The following is a 23,515-nucleotide window of genomic DNA, read 5'->3' on the forward strand; positions in this document are numbered from 1 at the left end:
GGGAGGAGCGGGGACCCGGAGCGCTAGGCGTAACAGTACCCCCCCCCTTAGGTCTCCCCTTCTCTTTATCGGGTAACTGCCTCCCCTGGGATGAGGACACCGGGAAAGGATGGAGGGATTCCTCAACGGCAGGCAGAACCGCAGGAGTAGGAATGGGGAGAGAGGGCAGAGGGCGGGACCTGGCACGGGGCAGTGTGACACCAGGACGAGGGCCATGAGGGGACACAGAAGCTTGCCTGATGGAACTGGGAGGGGGGGAGGGGCATTTCCTGTGGCAGGCAGAGTCCTTAATGACCTTAGGGGGACCAGATACAGGAGGAACCACAGAGTTACGGCAAGGGTTACTGGGAACCGGTTTTAGACAGTTCTTGGAACAAGAGGACCCCCAACTCTTGATCTCCCCAGTGGACCAATCCAGGGTTGGGGAATGAAGTTGAAGCCAGGGAAGTCCAAGGAGAATTTCCGAGGTGCAATTGGGGAGGACCAAAAGTTCAATCCTCTCGTGGTGAGATCCGATGCTCATAAGAAGGGGCTCCGTGCGGAAACGTATGGTACAGTCCAACCTGGCTCCGTTGACCGCGGAAATGTGGAGTGGCTTGACAAGACGGGTCACCGGAATACGGAATTTATTCACAAAGGAGTCCCGAATAAAATTCCCAGAAGCTCCAGAGTCCAGGCAGGCCACGGCTGAGAGGGGAGAGCTGGCTGAAGTGGAAATCCGAACAGGTACCGTGAGACGTGGAGAAGCTGACTTGGCATCAAGAGACGCCACACCCACGAGAGCTGAGTGCGAGCGTGCGTTTCCCAGACGTGGAGGACGGATTGGGCAATCCACCAGAAAATGTTCAGTACTGGCACAGTACAGACAAAGATTCTCTTCCTTACGGCGATTCCTCTCTTCCAGGGTCAGGCGAGACCGATCCACTTGCATGGCCTCCTCGGCGGGAGGCCTAGGCGCAGATTGCAGTGGAGACTGTGGGAGAGGTGGCCAGAGATCTAAGTCTTTTTCCTGGCGGAGCTCTTGATGCCTCTCAGAAAAACGCATGTCAATGCGAGTGGCTAGATGAATGAGTTCATGCAGGCTAGCAGGAGTCTCTCGTGCGGCCAGAACATCTTTAATGTTGCTGGATAGGCCTTTTTTAAAGGTCGCGCAGAGAGCCTCATTATTCCAGGATAGTTCAGAAGCAAGAGTACGGAATTGTATGGCGTACTCGCCAACGGAGGAATTACCCTGGACCAGGTTCAGCAGGGCAGTCTCAGCAGAAGAGGCTCGGGCAGGTTCCTCAAAGACACTTCGAATTTCCGAGAAGAAGGAGTGAACAGAGGCAGTGACGGGGTCATTGCGGTCCCAGAGCGGTGTGGCCCATGACAGGGCTTTTCCAGACAGAAGGCTGACTACGAAAGCCACCTTAGACCTTTCAGTAGGAAACAGGTCCGACATCATCTCCAAGTGCAGAGAACATTGCGAAAGGAAGCCACGGCAAAACTTAGAGTCCCCATTAAATTTGTCCGGCAAAGACAGGCGGAGGCTAGGAGTGGCCACTCGCTGCGGAAGGGGTGCAGGAGCTGGCGGAGGAGATGATTGCTGAAGAAGTTGCGACTGAAGTTGGTGCACAATGGTGGACATTTCTGACATCTGGTGGGTTAGATGGGCGATCTGTCGGGCTTGCTGGGCGACCACCGTGGTGATATCAGAGGCAACTGGCAGGGGAACCTCAGCGGGATCCATGGCCGGATCTACTGTCACGATGCCGGCTGGCAGGTAGACTGTCACGATGCCGGCTGGCAGGTAGTGGATCCTCTGTGCCAGAGAGGGATGGCGAGGACCGCGCTAGTGGACCGGTTCTAAGCCACTACAGGTTTTCACCAGAGCCCGCCGCAAAGCGGGATGGTCTTGCTGCGGCGGTAGTGACCAGGTCGTATCCACTAGCAACGGCTCACCTCTCTGGCTGCTGAAGATACTGAAGAAAGGCGAGGTACAAGGGAGTAGGCAGTAGCAAGGTCGGACGTAGCAGAAGGTCGGGGGCAGGCGGCAAGGTTCGTAGTCAGGGGAGATAGCAAAAGTACTGGTACACAGGCTATTAAACACACAGAAACGCTTTCACTGGCACTAAGGCAACAAGATCCGGCAAGGAAGTGCAAGGGAGGAGACTAGATATAGCCAGGGAACAGGTGGGAACCAATTAAGCTAATTGGGCCAGGCACCAATCATTGGTGCACTGGCCCTTTAAGTCTCAGGGAGCTGGCGCGCGCGCGCCCTAGAGAGCGGAGCCGCGCGCGCCAGCACATGACAGCAGGGGACGGGAACGGGTAAGTGACCTGGGATGCGATTCGCGAGCGGGCGCGTCCCGCTGTGCGAATCGCATCCCCAACGGCCATGACAGAGCAGCGCTCCCGGTCAGCGGGACTGACCGGGGAGCTGCAGGGAAAGAGACGCCGTGAGCGCTCCGGGGAGGAGCGGGGACCCGGAGCGCTAGGCGTAACAATGACTTATCCGTGTAAAGGAAAGAATGAACGTGGCCATGAATTGTGAGATTTTGAGTGAAAACCTCCTTCCATTAGCAAGGGCATTGAAGATGAAACATGGCTGGGTATTTCAGCATGACAAAGATCCCAAACACACCGCCCGGGCAATGAAGGAGTGGCTTCATAAGGAGCATTTCAAGGTTCTGAAGTGGCCTAGCCAGTCTCCAGATCTCAACCCAATAGAAAACCTTTGGAGTTGAAAGTCCATGTTGCCCAGCGACAGCCCCAAAACATCACTGCTCTAGAGGAGATCTGCATGGAGGAATGGGCCAAAACACCAGCAACGGTGTGTGAAAACCTTGTGAAGACTTACAGAAAATGTTTGACCTCTGTCATTGCCAACAAAGATTACATAACAAAGTATTTGGATGAACTTTTGTTATTGACCAAATACTTATTTTTCACCATCATTTTCAAATAAATTCTTTAAAAATCAGACAATGGGATTTTATGAATTTTTTTCTCATGGGATTTTATGGATGTCTCTCATAGTTGTGGTATACCTATGATGATAATTACAGGCCTCTCTCATCTTTTTAAGTGGGAGAACTTGCACAATTCGTGGCTGACTAAATACTTTTTTGTCCCACTGTATGTATATACAGTATATATCAGTAGGAAACAGCTATATATAATATGATATCTTGATACCAGAATTCTATAGAAACCTGGTAATGATTTCTGAACCCCAAAATGTCATGAGAGCGCCACAGGTCCTGGCTGTCTGTAGCATTGTATGTAGAGTATGGTTCCAAGTTACAATGGTCCAGAAAATACAACTGTATATAAAAAATATTGTACCTTGAGGCCACTGTAGGTTGAGGGAACATATATTTGTCTCAGTGGCATATAAAACACCAAGCACTTTTTTTAAATAAATTACATAAGACTGAATAAAACAGTAAATAGTACATTTAGTACAATCCATTTTCATGTAATGCTTCTGTTACTTTCTACACTTACTGCCAAGTACTAATCCTTCACTTGGATAAGTTTTTTCTGTAGTGTGGCAAAATGTGTATTTCAAACCTTAAGAATACCAACTGCTTAATGACATATAATATATTATTATCATTATTATCATTATTATTATGGCTCATCACTCCTATGGAGCACACAGTCACTCGCCGGTGGTAAGTATTGATTACGTGCTATTAGATCGTCAAGACTGAGACTAGACTTTAACACTAGAAAGAAAAACATGGCAAATATTTAAAAGGAATCTGTCAGTTCTATATCATGCTCAAGTGTCAAGGATGTGTTGCCGAGCTCCAGCATGCACACTTCCTCCCTCAAATAACTCTGCCCTGCATGATTGATGTACAAGAGTCAGTGTTGAAATCCAAGTAGGGAGGAGTGGGGGAGGGAGGAGGCATGCATGTTTCAGCTCAGGCTGGCCTCTTGAGCTTGAAAGAAAAACAATATGTTATAATTTTGCACTCTGGCAGGGTGTACGGCAGAGCGCTGAGCTAACTGATCAATGCTGTGCAATAGCATAGCGTTCATCAGTATTAGCAATCTAATAATTGCATCAGAAAACCCACCAAAAAGTCTATCTATTTGCAAAGCGTGGGGATGTCCCGATACCAATACTAGTATCGGTATCGGGGCCGATACCTGGCATTTGCATGTGTTATACTGTGTCCGATATCTGCTGCAGTGCGCCCCGGCTCCGCTGCCCCGTCCGCATCATGGTGTCCCATGGAGGAGCATGTGATACACGTAACTCCACCTCCTCCCCTGCGCTACAGAGGAAGCAGAGTGAGCGCTGTCTACAAGGCGGGGAGCCAGCTGTCTACAAGGGGGGGTGCTTTCTACAAGGGGGGCTGTCTACAAGGGGGGCCTGCTGTCTACAAGGGGGCTGTCTACAAGGGAGGGGACCTGCTGTCTACAAGGGAGGAACCTGCTGTCTACAAGGGGGGGGGGGCTGCTGTCTACAAGGGGGGCCTGCTGCCTACAAGGGGGACTGCTGTCTACAAGGGGGAGGGTGCTGTCTACAAGGGAGGCCTGCTGTCTACAAGGGGGACAAGAGGGAGCACTGTCTACAGGGGGGGTGCCTGTCTACAAGGGGGGCCTGCTGTCTACAAGGGGGGCCTGCTGTCTACAAGGGGGACAAGGGGGGACCTGCTGTCTACAAGGGGGACAAGAGGGAGTGCTGTATAGAAGGGAGGGCCTGCTGTCTACAAAGAGGGGCCTGCTGTCTACAGGGGGGGGGGGGGGCTACTGTCTACAAGGGGGGCTGCCTGCTGTCTACAAGGGGGGGGGTCCCTGTCTACAAGGGGGGCCTGCTGTCTACAAGGGGGCCTGCTGTCTACAAGGGGGGCTGCTGTCTACAAGGGGGGGCTGCTGTCTACAAGGGGGGCCTGCTGTCTACAAGGGGGGGGCTGCTGTCTACAAGGGGGGCAAGGGGGGGACCTGCTGTCTACAAGGGGGACAAGAGGGAGTGCTGTATACAAGGGGGGGCCTGCTGTCTACAGGGGGGGGGGCTACTGTCTACAAGGGGGGCGGCCTGCTGTCTACAAGGGGGGTCCCCGTCTACAAGGGGGGGGGGCCTGCTGTCTACAATGGGGACAAGAGGGAGCGCTGTCTACAAGGGTGGGCCTGCTGTCTACAAGAGGGGGTGCTGTCTACAAGCGGGGGCTGTGGTATACAGGGGGACTGCTACTAATGTCTGCAGGGGGGCTGCTGCTAAAGTCTGCAACTATCTGTACTACCTACAAGGTGATACTTATTACCTATTATTAAAGGCAATCTTAAAGGGTACCTCTCATCAAAAAAACTTTTGATATATTATAGATTAATGTATGCAGAATAACTTTACAATTGCATGTTATTAAAAAATATGCTTCTTTCTATTTAATTTTCCACTTTGAAGAAATGACCACTAGGGGTCTCCCTACCAGTCCTGGCAGCAAGCATTTCAGACTCATGCTGGAGTCCTAAACACTACAAGCTGCCAGTCTGCTTTGTTCACAAAAGAGAACAATCAGAGCTGCCAGCCTGCTTTGTTCACAGCCTGTTTGGCTGTGAACAAAGCAGGCTGGCAGCTCTGAGTGTTTAGGACTCCAGCATGAGTCAGAAATGCTTGCTGACAGGACTGATCGGGAAAAATACAATAGAAAGAAGCATATTTTTCATTAACATGCTATTGGAAAGTTATTCAACATTCATTAATCTAAAATATATCAAAAGTTTATTTGATGAGAGGTACCCTTTAAAGCAGAGTCACCTGCACGATCTTCAATTTATAGGTAGTGCAGGTGACCCGGTTTCTACCGCTGCTCACCATGTGAACGTCGCTCCGGAGACATCGTTTTCACCGCCAAAGCAAATTTCCTGTTCTGTCCAATGGATAAGAGAACAAGAAGAAAAAATGTGGTCTCAAAAAGCAGGAGGTGCATTTATGCTGGGGGAGCAGATCCTGAGCTTGTGGTCTGTTGCTAGGGGCAATCCCCAGCATAAAAATGCATACAATGGGGGATGCCTGCAGCAGACTACAAGTGCCACAATGGCATCCTGCACCAGATGAAAGGTGTGGATGTGTAATATAAGGAGTAATACATAAATTTAGGTGCACTACCAGGGTTAGATGTATACAGTGACATATGGCTAACCCTCAAACTGATGTTAAAATTGAGACATTAGCCAGTATATCTTTATATGAAGGACATACCTAAGCCCGCACACCAACGCCAAGGTTTCTCAAGTGGCAAGGGACCTAACACTTAACCTACCTGTGCCGTACGGGCAATACCAGGGGCCAGTGGGCAATTACAGCAGCATTAGGTCCGACTCACAGCCTCCTAACAGTTACCTCCAGTGTGACTGAGCACACATACAATGGGAGGAGGGAGGCAGACTATATAAGCCCCACCCAAGTTGGCTAATGTGTGTGCTCAGTCACACTGGAGGTAACTGGGAACAGGCTGGGAGTCGGACCTAATGCTGCTATAATTGCCCACTGGCCCCTGGTATTGCCCATACAGCACAGGTAGGTTAGTTTTCGGTCCCGAGCCACTTGAGAAACCTTGGCGTTAGTGTGCGGGCTCAGGTATGCCCTTCATATAAGGATATTGCTGGCTAATGTCTCCATCAGTTTGAGGGTTAGCCATATGTCACTGTTTACATCTACCACAGTAGTGCACCTAAATTTCTGTATTAGGGTATGTTCACACTGAGGAATGAAATGATGCTGAAGATTTCCACCCCAAAATACATTTTCTTTTCCGCTCAGAATTAGCAGCGATTTCGCGCGGAACGTGCAATTCGTGCGGAATTCCACGCGGAAATGCAGGTTTCATGCGGATCAATACTCCTCTTTCAAATACTCCTCTTTTTTTTTCATGCGTGAATTCCGTGCGGATTCCACGTGGCAATGCTTCTGACTGAAAAAAAAAATAACATTGATCTCTAAGGGAGAACGACGCTGATTCTGCCTGAAAGAAAGAACATGTTCTTTCTTCAAGCGGAACATAATTCCTCGTTCCCCCACATTAGGTGCCGCAGAGTTCTCCCCACAGTAGGCTGGCAGAGTTCCCCCACATTAGGCTGGCAGAGTTCCCCCCACATTAGACTGGCAGTGTTCCCCCCACATTAGGCTGGCAGTGTTCCCCCCAGATTGGGTGCAGCATGGTTCTCCCCACATTAGGCTGGCAGTGTTCTCCCCACATTAGGTGCAGCAGTGTTCCCCCCACATTAGGTGCAGCAGTGTTCCCCCCACATTAGGTGCAGCAGTGTTCCCCCCACATTGGGTGCAGCATAGTTCTCCCCACATTAGGTGCAGCAGTGTTCTCCCCACATTAGGCTGGCAGTGTTCCCCCACATTAGGTGCAGCATAGTTCTCTCCACATTAGGATGGCAGTGTTCCCCCACATTAGGTGCAGCATAGTTCTCTCCACATTAGGATGGCAGTGTTCCCCCACATTAGGTGCAGCATAGTTCTCCCCACATTAGGTTGGCAGTGTTCCCCCCCACATTAGGTGCAGCATAGTTCTCCCCACATTAGGTTGGCAGTGTTCCCCCCACATTAGATAGGTAGTGTTCCCCCCACATCAGGCTGGCAGTGTTCCCCCCACATTAGGCTGGCAGTGTTCCCCCCACATTAGACTGGCAGTGTTCCCCCCACATTAGGCTGGCAGTGTTCCCCCACATTAAGCTGTTATGGATAAAGGACCTTTAAGGACCTTTGAGTTGTCACATGATAATGTGTTTACATGATGTGTTTGTTACCCAGAGAGCACCAGCTAACCAGGTGACCTGCAGCTTGACCTATGGGCTTCTGGCTCAGCCCCCTTATATAAGAGGGGGAGCCATTGGAATCTGCTTTTTCTCTTCCACCACTCTTGATCCTGAGGCACAGTAAAAACCAAATGTTTTAGAGCCAGTGTCCAGCACATCTGGAGGCCTTAAGCCTAACCTACAGCCACATGCCAGTAAGTTAAGTCTTCTATGTCTGCTGTCACTACCTACAGTCAAGTTAAGTCTATAGTCAAGTCTATTATAGTCAAAACCATGGGAAAACCATGCAGAGGCATCACGAATATTTAGGGGTTAATACCATCCGCGCCTGGGCTACAGCATCTGCCCCATACACCTCATCTTCGCACCCCCAGACAATACATATGTATTACAATGGAGGAGAGAGAAATCTTGGCTCATCCTACAGCAGCCGCCTCTATTGCACACAACAAGGCAACTACATATCATACGGTAAGTAGCGCCAGAAACCGGGTCACCCTGGTGTCAGATTCCCTTTAAAATAAAAGTACTCGTAATTGGTATCAGCGAGTACTAGAATTAAAGTATCGGTACTTGTACTTGGTCTTAAAAAAAATGGTATCGGAACATCCCTAGAAAATGGTATCAATAAAAACTACAGGTTGTGGTCTCAAAAATAATACAGCTCTGTGGACAGAAAGGGCTCAGAATTGGGCAATTTTTTTGTCCCATGCCACAGTGCTCCTTTAAAAGTCCCAATTTTTTTTAGTTGGTCACTAGGATTTTTTTTGTGGAAAATAAATAAAGTTTGTCAATGATCAACAACTTAAATCAAATAAACCAAAAGACAAGGGCACTATAGTATAGATTTTTGGAAACAAGCTCTCCAGTGTCGTATATTACCATGCATGGAATAACCAAAGAAATAACAGAGACAAAAGATAGAGTACAAAAAGGTGTATAAGCTTTATTATTGGTGATGATAAAATCAAGTAAAATGCAACAACAGCAGACAGACTACTATGGCAACTGGAGGGGGGGCCAGGTAAAAGATGGGACTGCAATATATAAGAGAAGGTGGGTTTACCACAGAAACCTCAAATCTGTTGTATACATACTGAAAGGAGTATAGCTGTACAAATATATACTAGCAACGTGAGCCTATTCCCTGAGGAAGCTTGTTGCGAAACAACGTTGTTGGGGTTGGCGTTCTGGACGAGGGTAAGATGTCCACAACATGCACTTATGATGGGTGATGGGGGGTTTTGGAGCCTTTTGAGCCTTTTTTCCAGGACCAAGGGGTTTGCTGTCTTTTTTATCAGCACTTTTATTCCGACTCCTGGGGCTGTGGTCCCGCTCCTCCCACAACTCCCACTATCATAACTGCTTATATGATCTTTTGTTGTGTGGTTACATCTCTTTAGGGCAGTGTGCAATATCTTGATCTATTATATTTTTTTATTATCTTCTGTGTGTATACGTTCACATGTATAGGCTTAAGTTGCTAGTATATATTTGTACAGCTATACTCCTTTCAGTATGTATACAACACATTTGAGGTTTCTGGGGTACACCACCTTCTCTTATATATTGCAGTCCCATCTTTTACCTGCCCCCCCCCCTCCAGTTGCCATAATAGTCTGTCTGCTGTTGTACCATTTTACTTGATTTTATCATCGCCAAGAATAAAGCTTATATACCTTTTTGTACTATATATTTTGTCTGCGTGTTATTTCTTTGGTTAAACTTAAATCAAATGTTAAACAGGCAAATGACCTTCCTTAATTATCTAATATTTCAGCTTATTCGAAATAATAGCTGTGTTCATTCATGATATTTACCCTTCCCCCTCAGTTCCTTAGCACAATATACTTCCCCTACAGGAACTGTCCAGGTGAAAACATCAGATCTGCAAAACTTCCTGAATTAGTGTAGTATCATGACGGGTATATTGTTCCCTGATAGATAGATATGAGATAGATAGATAGATAGAGCAACAGAAGAATACAGCAGCACACTGCTAGCACAAAGATATAGATGAAACATGAGTATATAGATAAAACATGAGTATATAGATAGAACATGAGTATATAGATACAACATGAAAAGCTATACAGCTATAGTATAATAAATGGAAATATAAAATTATGAAGTTATGAAATAGTGAGGTACTTAGCTTGCAATTTGTCGGCCAAATAGCTTGGACCGTCCCACCGCGATAAGGTGAGATATAAAACTTTTAATGAGTTTTTTTATCAATTTAAAAAAAATAAAAGCAGCAATTTGGGATTTTTTTATTCTTTACGGTCACGTCATTCATGTACGGTATCAATAATATTTTATTTTAATAGTTTTGATATTTACGCATTCGGCGATACTAAATATGTTTATACAATTTTTTTTACACTTTTTGGACGTGAAATGGGGGAAATGGGACAATTTTCATTTTTATTGGGGGAGGGGATTTGTTTTGTTTTTTTTACTTTTTTTTTTTACTTTTTTTTTTACACTTTAATAGTCACCCATAGGGGACTATCTATAGCAATCATTCGATTGCTAATACTGTTCAGTGCTATGTATAGGGCATAGCACTGATCAGTATTATCGGTCATCTTCTGCTCTGGTCTGCTCGATCTCAGACCAGAGCAGAAGACCTGTAGAAGGCCGCGGAGGCAGGTGAGGAGACCTCCGTCTGCCGTTCTGGATGATCGATCATCCATTTTAGTGACCGCAGCGCTGCAGATGCTGTCATCTGTATTAATCACGGCATCTGAGGAGTTAATGGCGGACATCCACACGATCGCGGATCTTAATCTTAATCCTTCCAGTGCTTATTAACTGCTGAATACTACAGAGGAAAATATTTTATTTTTGGAACACAGAGCTCTCTTCTGACATCACGAGAACAGTGCTCTCTGCTGACACTTCTGTCCATTTTAGGAACTGTCCAGAGCAGCATATGTTTTCTATGGGGATTTTCTCCTACTCTGGACAGTTCTTAAATTGGAGGTGTCAGCAGAGAGCACTGTGGTCATGATGTTAGCAGAGAGCTCTGCATCCAAAAAGAAAATAATTTCCTCTGTAGTATTCAGCAGCTAATAAATACAGAAGTAATTCTGGCACCAGTTGATAAAAAAAAAAAAAAGGTTTTCACTGGAGTACCCCTTAAAGTACCACAGCACCAGGACGTACATTTATGTCCTGCCTTGTTAAAGGGATACTCCGGTGGGGTTAAAGGGATACTCCGGTGGGAAAAAAAAAATTCCAAATCAACTGGTTCCAGAAAGTTAAACAGATCAGTAAATTACTTTTATTAAAAAAAAATCTTAATCCTTCCAGCACTTATCAGATGCTGTATACTACAGAGGAAGTTGTGTAATTCTATTCAATCCACAGTGCTCTTATACCTCTGTACATGTCAGGAACAGTCAGGAGCAGGAGAGGTTTGCTATGGGGATTTGCTTCTGCTCAAGACAGTTCCTGACACTGACAGAGATGTCAGCAGAGAGCACTGAGGTCACAATGGAAAGAACAAAGTACTTCCTCTGGAGCGTACAGCAGCTGATAAGTACTGAGAGACAAGCACTGTAACCTAACCTGATCACAATGTACAAATATATAAATGGACAGTATAGAGATCTTTCTAGTGATCTTTTTATACCTAGGCCGGTTACCATGACAAGGGGGCATCCTCTATGTCTAGGGGAAAGAAGGTTTCACCATCATCACAGACAGGGAATCTTTACTGTAAGAGCAGTGAGACTATCGAACTCTCTGCCAAATGATTTAGGATGGTTGTTTCGATTACCAAATTCACAAAAGGTCTGAAAACTTTTGTTTAATAATATACATTTTCTGGACATGGGACATTGATCAAGGGATTTATTTAGAGTCAGTAAAGAATTATTCCCTATTTCTAGGGCAATTGGCACCAGCCTTATAAGGAATCATAACAAAAAGGCCTATTAAAAGGCTTATTAAAAGCTCAGACACCTAGCACCCCTGACATGTTTCGCTCCTCAGAGCTTCATCACAGGTCTGGGATAATAGGCCCTTGATCTTGATGGACACTTGTATTTTTTTCAATCTTCACTACTATGTAACTTTGCAACAGCACTCTCATATATTTCACAGTGTCCATTCAGCAGAGCCTGCCAGGGTATGTTCCCTGGATTTCAAAACCACCAGAAGATGTATCCCTGCTGCACCCTATTCAATCCAATGAGAAGAACTGAGTAAGCTAGTGACTCTGGTTGAGACATTTTCCGACTGTATCCAGATTTCAGCCTGGACTGAAAACCCCAGCAGACCATGGTTTTCAGTCACAAGCTGACTCTGTTTGGCTCATTGAAATAAATGGGGAATGGCAGGGATACGGATTCAGACTCTGGAGGCACAAAATGTTGTGTAATTGCACCCTAAGGGTAGGGTCACACAAAGCACATCCATAGGGTATGTCACACTGTGGATGTGACCATTCCTAGAGTGAGCTTCCTGCTGAGCCCGTGTCCTGTGTGTCTGCTCATAGAAACAATCCACCGCTACGAGCAGATGCACAGAGATCTGCGAGTCTGTATTAAACTGTGCGCGCCTGCGCAGTTTACTCTCAGACATCGCGGCCACTCTTTGCCTAGCTCAGAGAGCAGGGGGAGCGACCACGATGTCTGTGAGTAAACTGCGCATGGGCGAGCAGTTTAACACAGACTGGTGGATCCCTGTGTGTCTGCTCGTAGCGGCAGATTGTTGCTATGAGCAGACATGCAGGACACACGTGCACAGCAGGGAGCTCACTCTATGGACGGTCATTGGCGCATCTGCAGCATAAAATATGTGACTCTACCCTAAGACAAATGCACTGTCCCATAACAATTCAAGTTACAATATAGAGCCACTAAAACCGCAACAGATTATGCATCCTTTTTTTTTTTTACATCTCCGGTTTGCCCCTTCGCGACTAAAAAAAAGTTCCAAGTGAGCAGCCAATCGGTAACTTTCACTTCCTGTGTGAGACCTGAGGTTAGCAGAAGCAATGTATTGAAACATATGTTTAAATTTATTTATTTATTTATGAATTTATTTCTTTTTTTCTACAATGCTTCAGAACAGTAACCTGTTGTTTAGCTCAGGAAAGGCTATTTGCATTTTACAGCTTCACACAAGTCGCTTATGAATGATTGGGCTGCTGCCAGGCAAGAACATGTTTACAAAGATAATCCACCTTTGTGCCAACCCCAGGTTCCTACATTGTAAGTACACTGCCTTTCATATATTAGTCAGGGAAACAGAATTGGAATTACCACTCTTGGCTACCAGTGAATATTTGTTTCTATTACGCTTTGTATAAATGCATATTTAATATAATATTCCACTCTTCACCTTTATACTACTTAAAGCTGGCAGATTTGTTTCACTGATCAGTTCGACTTTAAACAACTAAAGGCCGCCCATGCCAAAGATAACCCCCATTTTACTCTATGAAACAGTGAAAACAATTCAAAAACTGGCAAGTACTGGGCTACTCAATAGAGCAAAATAAAAGGAAATCCACTCCACAAATACATAATATCACAGGACCCCTCCAAGGACAGACAGGACCTGCACTTGTCCAGCTTCCCTTTCCACTCTTTGTTGAGAAATGGGATATGGAACCCTCTACCTCATATTCTCTTGTTTGCTAATGTTGTGGGTGTCCATGTTGTTTCGATACAACTTTATGCTACTAGAGTCAATGAATGACACCTGCAACAGTTACTCCCATCAGGGGCATAAGTTAAGTATGCACAGAGACTATGGCCATTTTGAGGGACGTCTGATAAAATCTAAGCAAATTGCATAATTAATCACTTATATAAGTGATATGCAGTGGCATAGCTATAAAGGTAGCAAAGGTAGCAGTCGAACCGGGCCCCTGGTGCCTAAGGGGCCCAAAGCACATCTGCCCCATAATAGACCATTATTATAATTGGCATATGGTGCCCTGTTGCAGATTTTGCATCGGGGCCCAGAAGCTACAAGCTAGGCCTCTGCTGATATGGTGAATTTATTTATATATTAATGTAGAATTATATTTTACTTAGTCTCTGTCACTTATTTCCCTCCAAAAAGTTTCTTTGTCAGTTTCCAACCTGACTAGTTATTGGGTCCAGATGTTGTCTGTATAAAGTTACTTGCATACATATAGAATAGACAACCCTTATTGGAGGTGACACCCTGAAGGTATCCTTCCATTGGGTGAAAGGATGTATTGGGACGTTCTTGTGTATGTATGTATATATATATATATATATATATATATATATATATATATATACATATATATATATATATATATATATATATATATATACAGTGTTAAAGAATTTCCTACAAAATCCAGATACAGCAAATACCTGGCACAGCTGTCTCGTTCAAGCCATTTATATTACTGTGTCCATTCAACAGATCAGGCATCTCCAATAGACATTCTGGGCGGTGCTCGTGTATCAAGAATAGCAAAAAGTTTATCTTAAATGGTCAATTTACCGAATTGATGGCTTCAATATATTTTATTCTTAATCCATAAATCGGTACATGAATAGCTGGAAGAAGAACAAATAGTGCGGGGAGCTTGTGACAAATCGTTCCATGCCCTATGGTACTTTAATGGTCCTCCACTTTATTTACCAATTTATAGATTGAGAGTAAAATATATTGAAGCCGTCAACTACATACAAAATAATTTGAAAAGGTTTGAACAGAAGGCTTTCACATGCCACAGTGTTGTGTCTGTTCTTCACCGGTCGTTGTATTTTTTCCTGTCCCCTTCAGAAGGGTATTGACAAATCTGGTAGTACATAGATATCTAGGTAGGATACCTGGTTTTACGGATCATTACCAAATATTACCACAAAATATAAGGATACATTCAGATCCCATTTTTGATACGTTTAGGAAATGGACCAAAATTTAGTCACAATTAGACTACATTCGGCCCATTTAAAGGAAAGCTGTCATCAGAGTCATCTGCTCTAACCTGTCGGTACAGACAGGTAGTGCAGGTGTCACTGATGACAATGATACTTACCTAGACCCGTTCCGTGCTGTAGCTCTCTCTCTATTCTCTTCGGTATCTTCTGCTCCGGGCCCGACTTGGAACATGGGTGGAGCTTAGTGATGTCACCGCTATTTGTTAGCAGCAAAGAACCCAGCAAAGAACAGTAGCAGTGATATCACTATGCTCCGCCCATGCTCCAAGTCGGGCCGTAGCGGAAGATACCGAAGAGGATAGCCGGAGAACGACAGTACGGAACGGGACCAGGTAAGTATCGTCATCAGTTTCACCTGCACTACCTGTGGGTGTGGACAGGTTAGTGCAAGTGACACTGATGACAGATTTCCTTTAAGTCTTGGGGACTGTTGGCAACATGTCGGGCCGCCCTTCGGCATCCCTGTTTGACCAGATATTGCCGGACACCCAGACCTTGAGGTATAAACCTGATCTGAATGCAGCCTAAAGGAACAGTACTGTAGTTTGGGAATATATCTGAACTCCTGAGATTCCATCAACCATCTTCAGAATTCTGTTGAAAAAGTTGACGCACTCCTGTTGAATTAGAATTGGAAATAGTTTTTTTTGTTTTTTTTTTTGGACGCCTGATACTTTTTTGAACAATTCTGTTAATAACAAAATATTAAGGCAACGCTGATAAAGCAGTTTCCTAATATTTTATCAGAAGTACCAAATTGTGAACTGCATACTCTCAATTTATCGCTTCCTGTTTTGAAAGCCGAAAAGTCTGCATCTCATATGACTTAGGATGTTCTGTAGAAACAGTTCGTATCTATCAGGCAAATATTACTTTGTATCAATGGGCACGACAGGAACCTCATTTACAGAGTCTCCTGTAGGAACACGTGGCATATGGAACCAGTCAAGAGGATCCTATATACATTAAGATCACTGGCCGATGGTGCCGAAATTGGTGGGTTCAGATTACTTTTATGTGTGACCACTTTGCTTCAACCACATTGCTATTATAGATGTTCTACATGCGGGAAAGAATCTAGATTTTCATGAACAGATTTCACCAAATTTGGTGAAATCTTCTTTGAATCTAAGAGCCAAATTACATGGTCCGAGCCGCAGGTAATGGCTAAATCATTCGCGTGGTCCTTTACTGGAATCAATTGGCCACAAATCTCCCCGAGTAATAGCGGATGTGCGGCCATTGGCCGCACATCCACTATTACTCGGGGAGATGTTTGGTTAAAGCCGATGTTTTCTTCGCAGGTCAAAACGACCCGAACAGCCGACGAACAAGTGTTTGTAATAGGGTCCTAACCCTTTGCCAGATCATTGATATCAGATTGTCAGTAGAAAATATAAACCCACCCTTCAATAAGAGAAAACCCATCACAACCCTACTGTATAGCATTGGGAGACTTGCATTTAAGAGATGGTTAGTTTTGTATCTTAACCTATATTTAGATGGCAATACAGTTCGATTTGCATTTGTCCATCACTGACTTCCATTATAAAAATAGAAAACATATGTTAAGATATATATGTGTTCCTTTTATTCTAAAAATATAGCAGTTTCCGTAAAAAAATATAGTGGTTTACGTCCTTCAGTACCATAAGCAAGATATCCAAATGGAAGCCTTACCAAGCATATGACAAAAAGACACATTATATGGGGTGCTCAGTATACAGCTGTACACATGTTTATTGCAATGTTGTTGGAAAGAAACCAAATATTAGCAAAAGTAGCAAAGGGAAGAACACCCCAAAACTTTCCAAGAATATAGTTCAAGCAGATTTCTAAATATTGGAAGACTTTGGAAGAGATCGTACTTTCTGTCTCCAAAAAATAGTGAACATGCATCACTAAATGTGCACACCGGGACTTATTTTCTAAGGCTATGTTCACACGGGTGAATGTCTGCACGAAAAATCTCCATTTACCCGGCCGTAAATATGTCAAAACTTCACAAAACACTTCAACTGTGATTATAGGTCAAATCACTTTTGTGTAATCACTTAGGTGTAATGATCAAATGCCACACCCTCAGCAAGAGGATTCAAGAAAAATATAGGCATTACAGAACCATTCTTTGATGGATTTAAACCCAAAATTGAGCCTAATTCATGATTGCCAAATTAGCTAAAACAGGTAAGCTCAAGGTATACACAAGAACCTCTACATTATTCTTTAATAATAGTCTGTGCGATTCCACTGGTTGCATTACATTGAGCTGCCGCTGTGTACATGGGCTCTGCAATCCAGAAATATTTGCAGCTAAGTTGATTCCGCAACTTTGAAAGGTGTATAAAAAATGGGTCACATACCACAGTATATGTATGAAGTCACCATAGGTAACACATAATTATACTGTGGTGTGTGACCTTAACCAAATAGAGACCACAAATGTTACATAGTTCACAAGGTTGAAAAAAGATAAGAGTCCATCACGTTCAACCTATATCCTCATTGTGTCCCTTCTGTGTTGTTCCAGAGGAAGGCAAAAAACCCTTAAAGGGGTACTGCACTGCCCCAGCATCCGAAACATTTTGTTCCGAACGCTGGGTGCAGTCAGCGAGGGTCGTGATGTCATGCACATGCCCCCTAGGGACGTCACGCCATGCCCCCTCAATGCAAGTCCCTCCCATAGACTTGCATTGAGGGGGCGTGGCGTGATGTCACTTGGGGGCGTGGTAGTGACGTCATGACCCCAGTAGCCCGCACCCAGCGTTCAGAACAAAATGTTTTGGACACTGGGCCAGTGGAGGGCCCCTTTAATGAGGCTGATGTCAATTAACCCATATCAAGGGGAAAATTCCTTCACAACTTCAAATACAGTGGTCCATCAACATACGATGGTAATCTGTTCCAAATTAACCATCGTTTGTTGAAACCATCGTATGTTGAGGGATCCGTGTTGTACTCACGTGTCCCCGCCGCTCTGGACCGTCACCGCTCATCACCGCTGCCCTGGATGTCGCCCTCCATCGCTGTCGCCGCATCCCCTTGATGTCCCCGCCGGTCCGGAACGTCTCTGCTGCCCGAGATCGTCGCTCTCACATTGCCGCCATCATGTCACTACGCACGCCGCTCCTATTGGATGACGGGACGGCGACGTGATGACGACGATGGAGAGCGCCGGCGATGGAGGGGATCCCAAAGAGGACACGCCGGAGCCCCGAGGACAGGTAGGAGACCATCACCGGACCACACGGGGCACCGTAAACGGCTATTCGGCGGCAGCTGAAGCAGTCAGCGCTGCCGGATAGCCGTTTATGCGATGGCCCCGACATACAAAAGCATCATATGTTGATGCTGCCTTCAACATGCGATGGCCTCTGAGAGGCCATCGCATGTTGAAATTATCGTATGTCGGGGCCATCGTAGGTCGGGGGGGTCACTGTTCCTGTATAGCATCAGAATAAATCCCTGGATCAGTGTTCTATCTGCAGAAATTCAGTATCTATAACCTGTAATGTTATTACTCTTCATAAATGCATCCAGGCCTATTTAGATCTCTTTTACAGATTTCACCATGACCACCTCCTCTGGCAGAGAATTCCATAGTCTCACTGCTCTTACAGTAAAGAACCCTCGTCTGTGCTGGTGTCAAAAATGTATTTCCTCTAAACGTAGAGGATGCCCCCTTGTTATAGATACAGTCCTGGGTATAAATAGATCATGTGAGAGATCTCTGTACTGTCCTCTTATATATTTATACATAGTTATTAGGTCGCGCCTTGGTCGTCTTTTTTCTAAACTAAATAAAAGTGTGAATTATATCACCAAAAATAGATACTGACAAACTGCAAATGTCTAATCTCCCATCCAACACAAAAGCAAGTGTTATAAAACATAAAGCTTATTTGCTAACCTAGATTATATCCACACAACTCAAGGGACCTGCAGAAAATAATGATGAGGTTTAAAGGGATACTCCGCTGCTCAGCATTTGGAACAAGCCGTTTAAAATGCTGGAGCCAGGAGCTCGTGACGCCATAACCCCCCTTTTATGCAAGTCTATGGGAGGGGGCGTCATGGCTGGCATGCCACTTCCCATAGACTTGCATTGGGGGGGGGGGGGGGAATTATGTCATGAAGGACGGGGCTATAATGTCACGAGCTCCCAGCATCAGCTCGTGCGTTCGGGACATTTTGTTCCAAACACTGAGCAGCGGAGTACCCCTTTAAGAAGTTTCCATGTGGGACACCAGACCCATAAGAAACCCACCCCTTCCACTATTCCAGTCCAATTAGCCATTAACCATACAGGCTACATGGGGCCAAGCATGCCGATTCCGCACATACACATGACGTGACTCTTACACATACACATATGACGTGACTACATGTCGTCTTTAACCCCCTAAGGACACAGCCTATTTTGTCCCTGAGGACACAGCCAATTAGAATGTTTGCGTTTTCATTTTTTTTCTCCGTCTTCAAAGAATCATAACAGATAAATTTTTCCATCCTCAGACCCATATGAGGGCTTGTTTTTTGTGCGACCAATTGACCTTTGTATTGACATCATTCATTTTAACATAAAATGTGACAAAAATACAATATTTTGGGGGGGGGGGGGTATTAGAAATAAACGCAATTTTGTTGGGGGGGGGGGATTCATTTTGAATACTGTTCTTTACTGTGCTTAAAACTGCCATGTGTCCTGTATACTGTGGATGTATACTGCAAGAGCACGGTTGTTAGTCACTGCCTGATGTATAGGTAGCAACCAGGCTCGAATACTGTGCTTTCCTGATCACCAAGATATATATACATCCTAGTGCCAAAACAACCTCCTGCACAATACATATATATAATGCGACAATGTGCATCAAGAGGAGTTACATAAGTCAGAGCTGTAGATTTTGTATGTGGTAACAATGAGGCTTTCTGCTGCCCCAATACTGGGGTAAAACATACCCGTATACACTTTAACCATCTCTAAGATGCCAGATTACAATAGAGATGAAAATTGAGTCATGGGAACTGGCATAGACACTGGCATGTTTACAAATCTGAAAATCCCTGTGACTACTTGGAAATGAAGGGAATGTATCTGGACTGCCAGTACTTTATTTTCCAGTATCAGGTTTTCGACGTTACATCTCATCGTGTCAGACGACATATAAATATTAGTGAGCCTCAGTAAATCTCCACTCATTATATGGACTTCTGTCATCCATTACATGTAACCTATGGCAAGACGATACTGAAGATAATACAGCAAAGCTGGTCTTACACTCTAGACATGTGTAGCCTTAAAGGTCCACCCCTAGAAATCTTATCCCCTATCCCAAAAATAGGGGATACGTTGTCTGATCGCGGGAGTCCCGCTGCTGGGGACCCCCATGATCTCGGCTGCGGCATCCCAGACATCCGGTGCATGGAGCGATCTTCGTTCCATGCCAGATGACTGGAGATGTGGGGTGGAGGCTTGTAACATCATGGACACGCCCAACTCGTGACCTCACAACCATGCCCCCTCAATGCAAGTCTATGGGAGGGGGCGTCACGCCCCCTCCCATAGACTTGCATTGAGGGGGCATGGCCGTGACGTCACGGGCCGGGCGCGGCCGTGGCGTCACAAGCCTCCGGTGCTGCACCCGATGCTCTAAACAGGGTGCAGCAGGGAGATCGCGGGGGTTTTCAGGGGTGGGACCCCAGCGATCAGACATCTTATCCCCTATCCTTTGGATAGGGGATAAGATGTCTGGGGCTGAGTACAACCCATAGATTTCGGCGGATCCAGCCAACCGTATTGGGGCTACTAAACTGTGAGATTACAACTGCCAGATCATTTAGTTCTCAAGGAGACAAGCCACTTCCAGAGGAGTCTGGCAGCAGCTTTCTAAGCACTCTCCATTCAGAACACATGCAAACTCGGCCAAGCCAAGCATTCACATGTATGCGGTCAATCGCGATAGACGCCTGTTGGCCAACCGTTATTGTATGGATGATAAAAAAAATTTTTTTTTAAATATTTTTGGGGTGTAATGTAACAAAGAAATAGAAAAATGCAAAATGTAAACTTTCAGAGTTATGTAAACGAAGACCTTCCTCTAATAGTCAGCACAAAATCCTCCCTGCAGGAAGGTGAACTAAAGAAAGCACAAGGTCTTATCCGGTCGGCACAACTTGGTCTATGCTTTGTCATTTGTAGTAGATGGACAAACTACTGGATAGGGATAAGAAACAAAGTATAATGATGACTCACATGGGGGACTGTGTGAAGAGGGAGATGAAAATCCTCTATACTGCACTAAGCCAACCGTAATCCTACATTTCCCCTTAAAGGGGTACTCCGCCCCTAGACATCTTATCCCCTATCCAAAGGATAGGGGATAAGATGTCAGATCGCCGCGGTCCCGCTGCTGGGGAGCCCTGGGATCCCCGCTGCGGCACCGCGCTCTCATTACAGCACAGAGCGAGTTCGCTCTGTGCATAATGACGGGCGATACGGGGGACGGAGCAGCGTGATGTCCTGGCTCCGCCCCTCATGACATCACGGCCCGTCCCATTAATGCAAGTCTATGGGAGGGGGCGTGACGAGCGCCGCGCCACCTCCCATAGACTTGTATTGAAAGGGGCGGGCCATGACATCATGAGGGGCGGAGCCGTGATGTAACGATGCTCCGGCCCCTGTACTGCCTGTCATTACGATCTGACATCTTATCCCCTCTCCTTTGGATAGGGGATAAAATGTCTAGGGGCGGAGTACCCCTTTAAGGCTACATTCACACTGCCGGCTGTCTCTGGCAGTGTGAAGACGGTTATTTTAGGTTCGAGAAAAAATAGTGCTTTCACCGTCTTTTTGTCCCGCTATTCTCCCTGAAAATAGTGGCGCCCGACGAACCACATTGACTATAATGGGGTCCATCGGGACCCGTTATTGGCCATTAAGACCCGTAAAACTGACAGCCGTCAAACTAAAAAAAAAGAGAGTTTGGAGGCCGTAATTGACGGGGCATAACGGCAGTGTGAAAGGGGCCTTAGGTATTGATAAACTGAAGTTCAAGCTGAAATAAGGTCTGGCAACATTTACCTTCAAGACCGCGTTCACACGGCAGAAGTTATGCATTGAATTCTGCATGAAAATTCTGCAAAGGGATGTGTCATGACCACAGTGCTCTATGCTGACCTCTGCTGTCCATTTTATTAACGGTCCAGAGCAGGAGAAAATCTTCATAGCAAACATATGCTGCTCTGAACAGTTCCTAAAATGGACAGCAGAGGTCAGCAGAGAGCACTGTGGTCATGACATCAGAGAAATCTAAAAAGTAATTTCCATTTCCTCTGTAGTATATAGCCCCTAAAAGTACTGGAAGGATTAGGATTTTTTAATAGAAGTAATTTACAAATTTGTTTAACTTTCTGGCACCAGTTGATTTAAAAAAAAAGTACCCCTTTAATGTCTTTCACAAAGCAGAATTTCTGCTGACAAATGTTTGATGCGCTTTCCGCGCTCCAGGAAAATATAAGTCTGGTGTTATATTTTTCTACACTTCGGCTGCTGAATCCTATTGAAGTCGATAAGCCTTGAATTAATGCGCAAAATGCAGAATTCGTACTGAATGCATGCAGAATTTTGTGTGGAATTCGTGCAGAATTTAAACTTAGTTAAAAAGCTATGCTGCAGAATCATGCAGAAAGCATCAATTCTGCACCAATTCTGCAAATGCTGGATAGATGCGGAATTGAAGACGGAAATTAATGCGGACGCGGAATCGATGCTGACATTCGGAATTTCTGCCATTTGAACACGGCCTAACAGTCCTTGCACAACATGGAAATTCAACTGCAGAATCATCCTGCAGTTGATGTTAGGCAGTATTGGCCCTTAATGGCCGCTGGGCGAAATTCTGACGACATAATAAACATGTTCATTCTTTTAGTGGAATCTGGATCTGCCTTGGAAGTTCCACTCCACAGTGCAGCAATATCCCATTAAGATCAATGGTATTCTGCTGTAAGTGTAATTCTGCTTAGAATATGTTCCGTGCAGACATCCCATACGCGGCAGGTACCCACTCGGTACTAGGTCCCCCTCGAACATGCACGGTCTCCATTGCAGGCAGTGCATGTCTGAGTGGATTCCACTGAAAGAATCAACATGTTCATTCTTTTAGTGGAGTCTGGAGTTTGAAATTCTGAGGCAGAATTTTCCGCCGCAGAAATTCTGCCATTTGCGCGGTGTAGCCAATTGAAAAAAAGTCCAATTGAATGGAGTCCAATTGAAAACAATGGGAGGCTGCTGCAACATAATTTAGCGACCAGAAGAATTTTTACACTGGATTCATTGCGGAAATTCCGCTATATGAATGGGACCTAACTCTCCCAAACCATAGAGACCATTTAAACTACTGAGCCAGTTAGATAGGTGTTTTCAATGTGCAAAATGTGGTAAAATGTTTAGTTCAACAATTCAGCAACAATTTTAGGCAACTTGAACAAAACAGCAAGTTAAAGGGGTTATCCAGGAAAAAACCTTTTTTATATATCAACTGGCTGCAGAAAGTTAAACAGATTTGTAAATTACTTCGATTAAAAAAATCTTAATCCTTTCAGTACTTATGAGCTTCTGAAGTTTAGGTTGTTCTTTTCTGTCTAAGTAATCTCTAATGACACCTGTCTCGGGAAACGCCCAGTTTAGAAGAGGTTTGCTATGGGAATTTGCTTCTAAACTGGGCGTTTCCCGAGACACGTGTCATCAGAGATTACTTTGACAGAAAAGAACAACCTTAACTTCAGAAGCTCATAAGTACTGA

General features: G+C 45.1%; 1 protein-coding gene across 4 annotated transcripts in view; it reads right to left on the reverse strand.

Annotated features, from left to right (window-relative positions):
* Positions 1 to 23,515, reverse strand: part of RASGRP2 (RAS guanyl releasing protein 2) — a 179,143-nt gene that overhangs the window by 136,914 nt on the left and 18,714 nt on the right. Inside the window, exon 1 of one of the 4 annotated variants that reach the window (XM_056527437.1) lies at positions 9,585 to 9,675. The exons of the other annotated variants lie outside the window; for them this stretch is intronic. The gene's annotated coding sequence lies outside the window, so the exon portion shown is untranslated. Of the gene's footprint in view, positions 1 to 9,584; positions 9,676 to 23,515 lie in introns of those variants that run through there. 4 annotated transcript variants of the gene reach the window in all.

The sequence above is a fragment of the Hyla sarda genome, chromosome 6, assembly GCF_029499605.1.
Source record: "Hyla sarda isolate aHylSar1 chromosome 6, aHylSar1.hap1, whole genome shotgun sequence".
NCBI classification, from domain to species: Eukaryota; Metazoa; Chordata; class Amphibia; order Anura; family Hylidae; genus Hyla; species Hyla sarda.